The 12841-nt window shown below is 44.7% G+C and overlaps 1 non-coding gene across 1 annotated transcript; it reads right to left on the reverse strand.

Moving 5' to 3' along the window:
* Window positions 1-6792: 6792 nt before the first annotated feature.
* TRNAY-GUA (transfer RNA tyrosine (anticodon GUA)) lies at window positions 6793-6879 on the reverse strand. The gene is given in 2 exon segments: window positions 6793-6828; window positions 6843-6879. It is a non-coding gene; the product is annotated as a tRNA-Tyr (tRNA).
* Window positions 6880-12841: the final 5962 nt, after the last annotated feature.

Genomic DNA, 12841 nt, shown 5'->3' on the forward strand with positions numbered 1-12841 from the left:
TCAGTTTCCTAAGATATTGTAATTACTTACGTGCTTTGTTGAAATACATTCGATTTGTTTTCGAGGAATTAATATAAATTTTATGGTCGGAAAACTATTCTAGTAAACAAAATGTGCATGCTGGCATACTTTGGGCTGCCTCGATATAAGTTTCGCTGGGAAGGGGCAATGGCAAGGTTGTCTGCAAACAGAAATTTTTTTTTTATGCAAATGCAAATTCACATTGTTGACGTATATATTAAACAATAATGGCCCCAGCATAAGACTCTGTGGAACACCTGTCATGATATTTATTCCTGTACTAAACTTCCCTCCCGCCATCACATACTGAGCACGGTCCAGAGAAATAGTTTCAAAGAAAATGTGTAAGGCCCTCGAAGCCATGCAGATAGTATCTTTCTACCTAAGAGTGCCGTGCAAACTATGGGAGACAGAATGATTGACCGAAAGAAGTCAAAGACAACATTGAGTTCATCTCATTTTCCAAGAGGACAGGACACCAAAACAAAAATGAAAATTAATGCAGTGGGCCGGCCAACATAAACGGGGCTCTTTTTCCAAAAAAAAAAAATTTAAACAGACGATTGACATTGTGACTATAAAAGGCGTTAGTTTCAATGTTAGGAGTTCAAGTTTTTTTTTGACACTATAGGGATATCGATAATGTGCGACTTTACAGTCAATATGAGCAACATATTATTAAGGCGGAAAGTCATGCAAGGTCATTATAGCAATTAGGAACAATCTACTATCATCAAGCTTGACGCTGCTAGAGAAGACGGCACCGAAGTGAGAAAAAAACACAAACCTCGACACAGCAGCGTAATAAATGTTGGTCGAAGGTCACAAATCATAGAGCCGGAATCACATCGCTGGAGAATTTTCTGGTTACTCCGCCAATCTAGACGCCTGCGACCTCGATGTGGCTTTTACACTTCCTCCAAGTGCCTAGCGAACGATACCAGGTAAAGTTTGCGGCTTTAATCCGTGAGTAAATAATACTTAATAGGCTTATCTCATAAACTAAAAAAAAGAGCAAGTTCTCCTTACCCCCAATTCGTCACTGCAGTCCACGAGTTCTGCCTCCCTCGGACTATCTTGCTTCAGCGTTCGCGGGTAGAAATTGATTGCCACCTCGAGGCACAGCTGGGGACAACGGTCTTCCAGCGTGAAACAACTGGAACTTCCTTTACAAATACCGAAGACATTGCGTATTTGTCACTCGCCAGTTTACGAGAGCACTTCAAAGCGGCTAAATTTTTGTTGTAGCATCATAAGATGCAAACGTTACGCGCCACTAGACCAGCTGGCGGACTACTTGTCTTTGGTGAACCTGGCCCAAGAAATTCTCGACGCTGAATACTGCGTTGCAGTTAAGTGATATCTTTCTGTCTCTCTTATCGCTGAATGTTCTGGCGTTTCTGTCTTCTGTCTCATAAAACGAAAAAGAAAAGCACTATGTGGCTTTCATGCTAAAGGGAGAGTACAAAGGGTGAGGGAGGATCAGTCGATCACCGTACCCAGAACTCTGTCATCGTCTTCTAGGTCTTGCAAGTCAGCTGGTTTTCCTCCCAAGGGTCGATCTTATCACACCCACGCGTCAACACTACTAAGCTAGCGAAAGAGGGAGACATACGTTGATAGCAAAAGCGCTCTCCAGGATAGAAGATACCATATCTCTAAACTTGTGTGTGTCCGCTGACGTTTGGTTTCCAGCGCATATTGAGAAGTTTCGCCGACCCGCCGCTGTGGCTCAGTGGTTAGTGCGCTCGGCTACTGATCCGGAGTTCTCGGGTTCGAACCCGACCGCGGCGGCTGCGTTTTTATGGAGGCAAAACGCTAAGGCGCCCGTGTGCTGTGCGATGTCAGTGCACGTTAAAGATCCCTAGGTGGTCGAAATTATTCCGGAGCCCTCCACTACGGCACCTCTTCTTTCACTCCCTCATTTATCCCTTCCCTTACGGCGCGGTTTGGGTGTCCAACGATATATGAGACAGATACTGCTCCATTTCCTTTCCCCAAAAACCAATTATTATTATTAAGTTTCACCGAAGATGAAATCTTAGCGTCTTCTTAGAGTGAACTCCTTTCTTGCGGTGACTGCCACTGTAATTAAGTTCAATCACTCACAGAGTAGCCAGAAGAGCATGTCCTCTTAACACATGTTGCCACGCATCCGTGCTGTTTATTTTGATTTATCTGCCGTGAAAATGCCATCGGTTCGCAAGGCTTTAATTTTTGCAAAAACAAAGCAAGCCTCATGTAATACAGAGAATTTTATTATTCATTTGCGCGAAAATACTCTTCTCAAATTCTGTACAAATATGCTGTCCCTGTTTTGCACTTTTGCGGTATGTTTGATCGCCTTGTGGCCCAATACATCGCTTGTTTGCATGTTTTTTTATATATATAGCTCGAGCCGCGATATGCAGTTCCATTTTGCAAATCGTATTATGCCTGTGCACTCGTGTGTTATCTCAGCGTATTCATCTCACACATCTTAATGAATATCTTTGTTTTCCAGGGTGTTTAGAACGTTGAACAGATGATTTTGTCGTGAGCTTGACCAGAAATGGCATGTTTCACAAAATGGAATCCATACTGACGGATAGACATTAGAGAGGAGCACGACGTTATTTTGAAACAGGGCTGCTTAAAGAAATCACATTTCTTCTTATTTCATTCCGGTTCAAAACAGAAACATTTGTACAATAATATGCTGGTAGCGAAATTCTTTCATGTACTCAAGCAAATGCTTAGAGAAATCTCCGCTATGAGTCGTGTTCATAGGACATCGAGCTTCTAAACAGGCGTAAAAAAAAAGCTACAGGTGAGAAGTTAGAAGTCCGAAGTTTAATGTTCCTTTAAGTATGTAAGGAAAAGATTTGAAGCAAGTGTTGAAGCTACAGCCTAACAAAGGCTCTCACATGACCTGGCACTCGCAGAGAACTGGATACTGATACCCTCCAAATTTACATTAACACAACACTTCTGCAATAAGCAGGCATTCTTGAACCGTTGTCTGTGTATCTGAGGAACAGCTAATAGGAGCAACAAATTTTCGAATCAATACAAACCCAAATAAACAGCATACGAATCTGTAGGCAATCAAACCATTCATTCATCAATTCTTAGCAAAAAGTTTCTCAGGTGTCACTTAAATAAAAGAAAAGTGATAGCAATGCTGCTTCCTACATTGTTCCACATAAGTTGATGTGTTAATTTATAAGTGTCATGCACAGTTATGATAGATTAGTGTTATTTTAAAGTCGCCCTCCGAAGACAGTACAGAACGGGTGAAGTAGACAGGATTTTTGTATTGTTTATTTTTTTATTATTATTATTTGACGAAATAGCACTGTATATTAGCTTCAGATGTTTTACGTATATATACTAGCAAAGCGAGATGCGCGCGTAAGTCTTGCGCTGGGCTCCGGCATTTCTAAAAATTATCAAGTTCTTTTTCTGCAGTGCACTTCATGTCGTCTAATTTTTTATATGTAATGACCGAGGCTAAGCCTCAGAATGACTATCTGGAATGAAACAGCGTAAAAACATTTTATTAAGCCGGAGAAGTGTGACATTACTCATTTTAAAAAGGCGCCCGACAACTTTGCTTCGAATAGTACATAACTTTATAACATAACAATAGACGCGGGTTTTATAGTATATATTCCTCCTAAACGAGACACCTAACATTTCCTGTTGTCACTTCATCTGTTATTAGTTTTAATTGTATAGTTGTGCTCTTTTCATGGGCTTACAGAACGATGCAAAAAGTATATATTTACCTTCATCGAAGTTTATTTCTAGTTTACTCATTTGCAACCACGGTGATAATAAATTCAGATACTCATTAATTACGGCTTCAAAATTTGTAATCCATGTGGATACAAAGACAAATCACCCTTTTCGGCGTATATAATAGAGCGAGGGGTGTTATGTCAGATAGGTAATTTATGTAATGAATAAATAATATTGGTACCAGTGTAGATCCCTTTGGAGCACATCTCATTACTTCTAGCCGAGCTGAAACGTCGCAGTGAAAAACACTATTACTTGTTCGTCAGATAATTAGGCATCAAAGCGAGTGCAGCTCCATGTGCGCGTATACCATTGTTGTTAAGATTATCCAAGAGTTCCTTGCGATTAACGGAATCAAAACCTTTAGGAGCGTCTAGGAAGAGTGGAATTGTACACTTCACTTCATTGAATATTTTCAGATGGACATTCAATCCTCAGCACCCTTTTTTTTCGAAATTAAGATTTTGCAGCAGACATGATGTAACTTACCAATAAGACTTTCCAACCGCGTGCTAATAAGACTCAAAGAGGTTAGACTAAACCGGAAGGACACAAACAGACCTATAATTGTTTGTTGTATTTTAACCTCTTACAAGAAATACGCTGGCTGTCTTCATCTGCTTTGGAATGCGCAATTGGAATGAGAAGCCTTTTCCTTCGTGAGTGATTTGCTGGATGGACTCCCTATCTGGACCACAACGCAGCCATCTACCCCGATTCAACAAACGCGGTGGCGGTCGTCTTGGACACCAATTTCAAGGAAATCGCCAGCGCCTCCCTACGAAACTGCTCTCCCACACTAGCAGAAACTGCTGCAATTGCCCTCGCAATCCAGCACGGCGATGCTACGGGAAATGAGTTAAAAATTATTACCGACTCCCAGTCCGCGTGTCGCCTCTTCCTCTCTGGCAGACTTCCACACTCCGTCGCTCCCATTCTGACTACCCCACAAGTTCAAAATTCCACATGCAAGCACCAAATCACTTGGACTCCTGGGCACGAGGGGCTCGAGGGAAACGAGGCCGCGGACAGTCTAGCTCGAGGATATACTAACCGAGCGACTAACCCTCTACGTACGGCGAGCGCCTCCTCCTTCTCCGAACACAAAGACAAGTCTATCCCCCACCACACCGTAAGCCAACGGCGGCAGAGGCGAGGGAATGGCAACAACTACAGACGAACACCTTTCCTAACCTACACAAGTACCACATCATCTTCCCCGACAGATATGACAGAATCTGCCCCTGGTGTGGCGGAATTCCAACAACATATCATGTAACATGGGGCTGCTCCGGTCCCAAGCCCCCCGAACTAGACAAACATCACTCCGAGGAACAGTGGGAGTTTGCCCTGCCCAGCTCTGACTTGGCGACGCAGCGAAAGCTGATATCCCAAGCAAGAGCAACTGCGGTGGACATTGGGGTCCTGAAATAAGGACTCCACCCAAAATTGAATTGAAATTTGAAATTTGAAATTTATTCCACGACAAAAAGATGCTGCGAGGAGGACAGGAGAAAAGCTGTGTGAACAGCTTGAAAAGCCCTGACCCCCCAACACACGGGGTAGGACAGAAGCGTGCAGCAAGAGAACACAGTCGGATATGGCAACATCGTTGAAAACGTTAGTTTAAAACAGGCAAGAAGAACTAGAAAATCATATCACAGCATTATACAAACAATAAACGCAGTTCTTTTGGTGATATATCTGATATGTCAATGTTAGCATCCTTTATCATGTGATTCAGAAGTGTAGGCAATTTAAATTTTATCATTTGATTTCCATAATTGGTTCTGCATTTTGGAACATACCACATCTCAGGATGGCGCACATTATAAGCAGAAATGTTTTTCTCTAGCCTTGCTAGGCTAGTAATGGCATCATTATTTTTTATTAAACTGAGTTTATCTGCATTTTCGCCTCTCTATCCAACTTTTTTGGAATAAATGTTTTCTACTACTACTACTACTACTACTACTACTACTACTACTACTACTACTACTACTACTACTACTACTACTACTACTACTACTACTACTACTACTGGACCACCACTGACATGCTCGCAGCGGTTGCGTACAAACCTCGCGCTTCACACTTGACAAACAAGAGGGTTGCTTTCTTGCCGTCGCGTGACCGTGGCGCAGTTACCCCACGTGAAAGCACGTGAAGCGCCTCCACAGAAGAATGCTGGCCACGAGCCTGCGCTCCCGGAAGATTGCGCTGTTTCGCCATTTGCTCGGTCGAAACACTGGGAACCGAAACCATCGTGTGGCAAGTGCGAGGCAGTGCCTTGCTAAATGTTGCCCACCGTGTTGGCTCAAAGAGTTATTGTGCTCCTGAAGGCGTTTATTAATGCAGCGCCCCGTCTGCCCTACATATACGGTGGGCAGCATTTAGCAAGGCACTGCCAGTCTTGTGTAAGATCAATGACAAGATGAAAGTGTTTTGTACGCCGCTTTTCAAGCAAACGAAGATTATAGGCTGCGCGAAGGACCGGAAGGCACGCGAGATTTTTGAAGCCTGGAAAATTGCTAGATACGGTGCGGAAAAATGTGTTAGTGAAGCATCAATTCACCTGTATCAGAAGGAACTTGACTTTTTGGGTTGATAAGATTGTGTACTTTGGCTTTGTTAAGTTTGGTTGCGCATGCGTTGCTCTTGAAGGAAGCTTGTGTTTTTTCGTCCAATAAATCAGTTGTTAGTCTACGCTCGTCCTGCCTGCATCTTTTCTTTGTCCTGTCTCCTGCGTAGTTTTATGTCTTACCAACTAGCCTCTCATCACACACTTCTAGAATTCAGTTTCTCATATTTCATTGAGAATTCTAGTTCGTATCGAACCCCACCACCTATAGGCGCTTTGCGGTGTACGTGACAAGAAGCGATCATAGTGTTGACATAAGCCATCTGTGCCGTAAACATAGCGCTTTGGATTTAATTTTCGCAGTTGTATTACTTCGAAAGTTCCAAGAAGTAAAAAAAAAGAGACCGTCCGTCGAGCCGGATTCGAACCAGCGACCTATGGATGCCAGCATTGTCCTCTACAGTCCACCGCTCTACCAACTGAGCTATCGACGGCACGAGGTACGCTTGCCAGCGAGACGCCTTTCATACGAAGGGTGAGGGACGGCACGAAAGTGGTGCGACCTAGTTTTGCCGACGTGTCCAGTTCCCGACCGGCACGCCTTCAGGCGCAAGGCAGGCAAGACAGCCTTTGCTTCCGCGGTGTGCGCCAACCCCAGCGGCTGTAGTGGTTGAGCGCCTTTGACGTACCGGTTCCTTTTCTTATTATTAATCGCATCTTTAGCGTGACACTTGGGACTGAAGAAGTAAACGTTCCGCTTAATCGTATAATCGTTGGAGACACGTCTAAGTTCTTAAAAACCTGTCTAGGAGAGGTGACAGGAAACCAAGCCTGAGGCGTAAAAAGCGCCACTTGTCGCTTTCAAGGAGAGAGTGCTCAGTTAGGGGAAGATATGCGTGAGCATGCATAATCAAGGTTATAATTTCGCAAGTTTAGTTTTCCTAGAAAATGTGCACGTGCCACGTAGCCTACTTGGCTCCTTTTCTCTCATATTTTTTATTAAAAAAAAAGTCTAAAAACTGCGTTTGAGAGCTCCACTCTAGCCATTGTGAACACTTGCCAAGCATACTCTCAATGCACTTCTGCAAATAATTTTTTGTTGAAGGAGTGTATTCGTCACGGACGCTCGCGACTACGTCGCTCTCACCATGTTGTTTAAAACGAGCTGCATTCAAAGCTTATCTTTCGTCCATCTGTCAACTGATAAGCGCCAACTAGGGTGTTAAAATTCTGGGTATAAATTAAAGGAAGAAAAAAGTTGACGGCGTGTTCTCGTAAAGTGAGACGAGTTTCGGTGTCAGTTGTTAAGGGCTGATAATGTGCAAGGTGATCGTAGGGATCTGTGTGTGATGTGGTCATGGTCGTCTTGTGGCGCACTTGAGCGGCAACACGACTGGTTGACAATTTATGGATCGCGTAACCCATTTATCATGCGACTTACGACGATTAGTCATGTGACCTTCCTACTCTGATGACACAGGTGCTTTTTTTCCTCACACAAGTAACCAGTTCTTCTCCGTGACACAACCTCCATCCACTATTGTTTTTTGGAACGCGTTTCAGTGCACAAATATTTAGGTATTTTATTCCACGAATATTATTTTTGAGTTTTTAATGAGTGCGTAACGAAATTTCGCCTCTTGCTACCGACAGACCTCAGAAAGCAACATCATTTTACTACTTCCTAGTCACGTGTCCAGTAGTGCTAGTTGGTGTTGGGAGTGGGGTCCAAGACAAAGATGGAAAAAAAGTTATATCTTAGAAAAGAAAGGCCTTCGTTGTATTTACAAACATTTAAGCTTTGATTCGGTTTCAGAAAAATTTAGACAAATCCAGTCACTAAACACTAGAGCCCTTACTGTCGGAATTTGTACATCGGGAATAGAAATCTGACCATGCAGTATTTTTAATGCACTTAATCACGCAGGACCGCATCACGCCGTCAGAAACATAAACTTTACAAAACCTGGAATACAAACCGGGTACGTATTGCTGTTAATTCAATCGGAAATTCCCAATATTTTAAATTGTTTCACTGAAACAGTTGATCGAATGGTCAATCATACCTCTTCTTCACTTTCAAGGGAAAAAAGCTAATTTGTGCTTTATGGTACATATGTGCTTATCGCTCTTCTATTCTCCCATTCACTTATAGCATTTACTGCTATAAAAACTGACCACACAATGGTGAAGCATTGCAGGTCATTGTATCGGAGGTGGCGAGTTAGGATCGCTGCCGGAGTTGGTCTGGTCATTTAGTGCACGCTGTGAGAGCACAATCAAGAACAAACAAAACTACTACTACTACTACTACTACTACTACTACTACTACTACTACTACTACTACTACTACTACTACTGCTACTGCTGCTACTACTACTACTACTACTACTTATACTACTGCTACTACTACTGCTGCTACTACTGCTACTACTGCTACTACTACTGCTACTACTATACTACTACTACTACTACTACTACTACTACTACTACTACTACTACTACTACTACTACTACTACTACTACTACAACCCTTGTGCTATAAAAACTGTGTTCATACGTTGTGCAGATGGTCTCATCCGTGTGTTGTGTGTGACACCCTTGACCTGTTACCCCCACTTTATGCAACGTGTTCTGCAACGTTTGTGCAACGTGTTAGCGTGCCTGCTACACGTTGTGTCGCACATGTCAACTGTGATGCCAAAGGTCCAGTCAGGTGACTTATACGTCATCTTTTGTATGGGTTCCACAGCAAAGCTGTGTATTTGGCAAAAAACCTCCATGAACAAAGCCATCCTAACTGATGACGCAATTTTATGCGAATGGTGACCACGATATCTCAGAAGGGTGCGGCTTTAACAGCTGGCGCTTTAAGAACAGCGCTGCTGCCTTAAGTTCTCCAAAGATGTTTCACATATCGTAGCCATGAAAAAATAACGCGCTACACCCATCTCGTTTGCATTAACTCGTATTGCGCTCATTATGCGCACGAATGTTGCTTACTGCTGACGCCGCCTGCCTTCTGTGCTTTAGACTCACCGGCAGGTGGGGACCGCCGGACGGTTTAATTGCGCGGAGAGTTTGGCACCGGACTTGTTTTACGACTTCGTACACGGTGTTAGAGCTGCGTCTCCTACGCTTTATGAAACTGGCGTGTGAACCCCGCACACAAAGCGTGACACGCGGGTGCTCATCAAGAGTAATAAAACCCTTTCTACTCTGCCTTAGTGCAGACACACGCCCCTGTGATCAGTGGCGTGTATGGGAGGAAGGCGTCTCAATTTTTGAAACACGAGAAGCCACACGCAACCGCGGCCACGTTCGCACACCTGGGCTCGTCATAAGTGCACCCACGAACGCAGCCTCTGCGCAAGTAAAAGAATGCAGCGTTTTGGATGCTATACTGAACGCGAAATGATCAGAGGCGGACTGCACGAAGCCACTGACGTCTAAGGACGGCTAGTAATTGGCCTGCGCCTCGTTGCGAATGTTATTATTACCCGGTAGCAGAGGTACTGGCGATGGCGGTAATATTTACATGCAGGTTGTGTTAGGCTTGAATTCGTAATGACCGTTCATACTTTGTTGCTCGCCATGAAACAAGGGATTATATGCCTCCAATTACTTCCAGAGAAGGCCATTGCCCTCTGAAGACGTCAGAAGCAGCGAGGCTACCACGCTATAGTGCAACCCTTTTAGAACGCTAGCAGTATGTGTGAATTTCCTAGTAGTAACAGCTTCACTGTCCACGTAAAGTCGTATTCCGCTGCTGCCTTGTTCACCTGGTGTCAAGTGTGACGGCCATCCATGTGGGCTCGGGACTGGGCCACAATGGGTGCCGCCAAGGAACAAGTGTTTTTGATAGGCACTTATCCAGCGGGGGGGCAGGGGGCTAATTCTTTCATTCCGATGCAAGAAATCAACTTGGCGCCCCTTCCGAAAAATAAAACCTGGCCCCACGTGCAATCTTTCTGTAATGTACCATGCTATTACTGCGTGCTTTTAATAAGATATTGTGCACCATACAACTATCCGTAGAGGCACTGTAGGTTTGTAGCTTTTAGTGAACCGACCAAGAAGCAGCTTTCGTGCACTGGCAGCGCCAAAGCGACGTCATGTTGAAGAAGAACAATGCACAATGGAAAAGGGCACAACACCGGAAGAGGTGCATCGTGGTTTTGTACTCTGTCATGCCCCAATACCATTTTGTTGAGGTGTTATTACGGTAACGACCTCAGCGGCGGGCGTTCGCTTTGCCTTCAATACCACTCCTTAATTTGTAGCCAACTGGGGCAAAGACAGCAAATTGTCTTTTCACACTTATTGGACAGCTTTTTGAGCTGTTTCTAGGTCAGTATATGTGTTCTTACAAATTATGTCTCTTCTAGCATCCATCACTGATCGCTATTGTGCGGGTTATGGCATGCAAGGTATAATGTAAAATTAGAGACATTGAGAACTATTCAATCCCATTATTGATCTCAGTAAATATTGATTCTATGGCGCTTGCTGTGCATTTTGACGTTTGTCAGGTAGCTAAAGACGCAGTTATTGGCGAGAAAATTGTATTTGCATACTTTGACGCCAGTCGATTCAAACTCGCGACCTCCTTACCGAAAAGGACGGGTTGCCGCCATTTCGAGGTGAATAGACATATTGCATAGCCTCTGGAATCCACGTCCCAAAATCGGTGTTGAAGCACGCATTTTACTTGCAAAATCTGTCGGTGATTGTGGCGACACCTTTGTTTGATTTTGTGGCCTTTTCTAGCTTATACGAGCTCCGTTTTGGTTGAGAGTGGTCTCTTTGTGATTAGAACACGGTGTCATGTCGATACAGGCCGATATTTAATGGTCGTCAGTGTCCCTTTAACGGAGGTGTCCTACTAATAGGTCGCTTTTGTGATATTTATGAAAGAAATGACCGTTGCATTATTAGTTTTGAAGATGGATACTATTCAGAAATGTTTCCCACTTTGCTTTGAAGATGCGCGTTAAGTTTAATTACATCACAGTGCATTACTTTACTGCAGTGCCTTCCGTTGATGCTAACCTAGACATGTTCTTTCTTTTTGGACTACACAGCCTATGGAAAACCCGTATGATCAAACTCCACTGTATTCTTTCGTCATCATCACACTTTTGCCGAATTACTGCTTATTTCCGAGTGTAAACGGGACTGGTTCCCTTCTGATCATCTGCCATGCCTTCTCTCTATAGGGACAGTGCTGTAGTGGCAGCGGAAGCAAAGTCGTTGCATATGGCCTCCACGTAAGAGTAACAAGAACGGGTTATACTTCATCCAAGATGAGCCTATAGCTGCCCTGGCAACCAGCGTATCTACTCCGGCAACAGCCACGCGCAGAGCACCAGCCAGTTACTTGACCATCGATCTGATTTTCTCGTCTGTGGTTATCTCTTCTGGCCGATACTGACCAGCACCACGCGAAAGCGACGGGAGAGAAGGCCACATTGCTGGATCGGCCACACCGCGGAGTGCCATGCACTCAATAAGGTATATTGGCGCAAGTGGAAATACACCTACAAGCCGCAGATACCATCCGAACGGTTTCCAGAAACGTCCTTGGGGCAGCCACAGGCGACGACTTCCGCACAACACCAGAAACCTCTGCACGTGTCAAACGCTTGCAGTGGCCGACTTGTGCTGCTTGCATAAGCGTCTTCTGCGGCGACTGGCCGCCTTAGCCGCCTTCTTGCGCATGGAGCGATCCCTTAACATTTTCTTGAGTATTTCCATTTCAGTATTCAGCTTTGGACCCTCCCTCGAGGCTGCCTCATGCGTTCCATCACAGTTAGGGCACTTCGACGCCTCCACTGTGCACACAGGCTCATTGGGGGTGCCGGCGTAACGCAGGCGTGTTCTTCTGCTTTTGCACGCAGAGCTGGCATGGCCAAGTGTCTGGCCTTTGCGGCACTGCAAACGCCGTGGCACATATGGATGGACAGGGTGCCTGACAAGGCCTACCTTTAGATGCTGCGGCAATCTTTCCCCTTCAAACACGACCTTCACACACCTCGACCGTCCGAAGCGGTGGATGTCAGTTATGCTCACACAAGATGACAGCAGCTGCGGGAAGTCGCCGTATTTAATGTGCACCTCGGCGTAGGAAATCACACCTGCCGTTGTACTACAGTCGGCGAAAAATGAGCGCACCCGAGTACTGCCAAAGCTGAACTTTTCAAAGCGTCCAAGGTTGCCAGGTGGAGCACACCAACAGGGACGACTTTCCCCATGGCGTTGATGCGGACCTCCCTTACTTGCCTAGTAACGAGCTATTCATGAGATGGGACGTTAAACAGCTATTCAAGCCGTTGCGCACAGCGTTGCGGATGTGTTAGCAATTTTTTTTTCCGAAGTAGGCACGTACATGTAATTACCGGACCACCCCGTTCGCGGCCATGCATTCTTTTGTAGACGAGGACGACTTCAAGGCCT

Source organism: Amblyomma americanum, chromosome 6 (genome assembly GCF_052857255.1).
Source record: "Amblyomma americanum isolate KBUSLIRL-KWMA chromosome 6, ASM5285725v1, whole genome shotgun sequence".
Classification (NCBI taxonomy): Eukaryota; Metazoa; Arthropoda; class Arachnida; order Ixodida; family Ixodidae; genus Amblyomma; species Amblyomma americanum.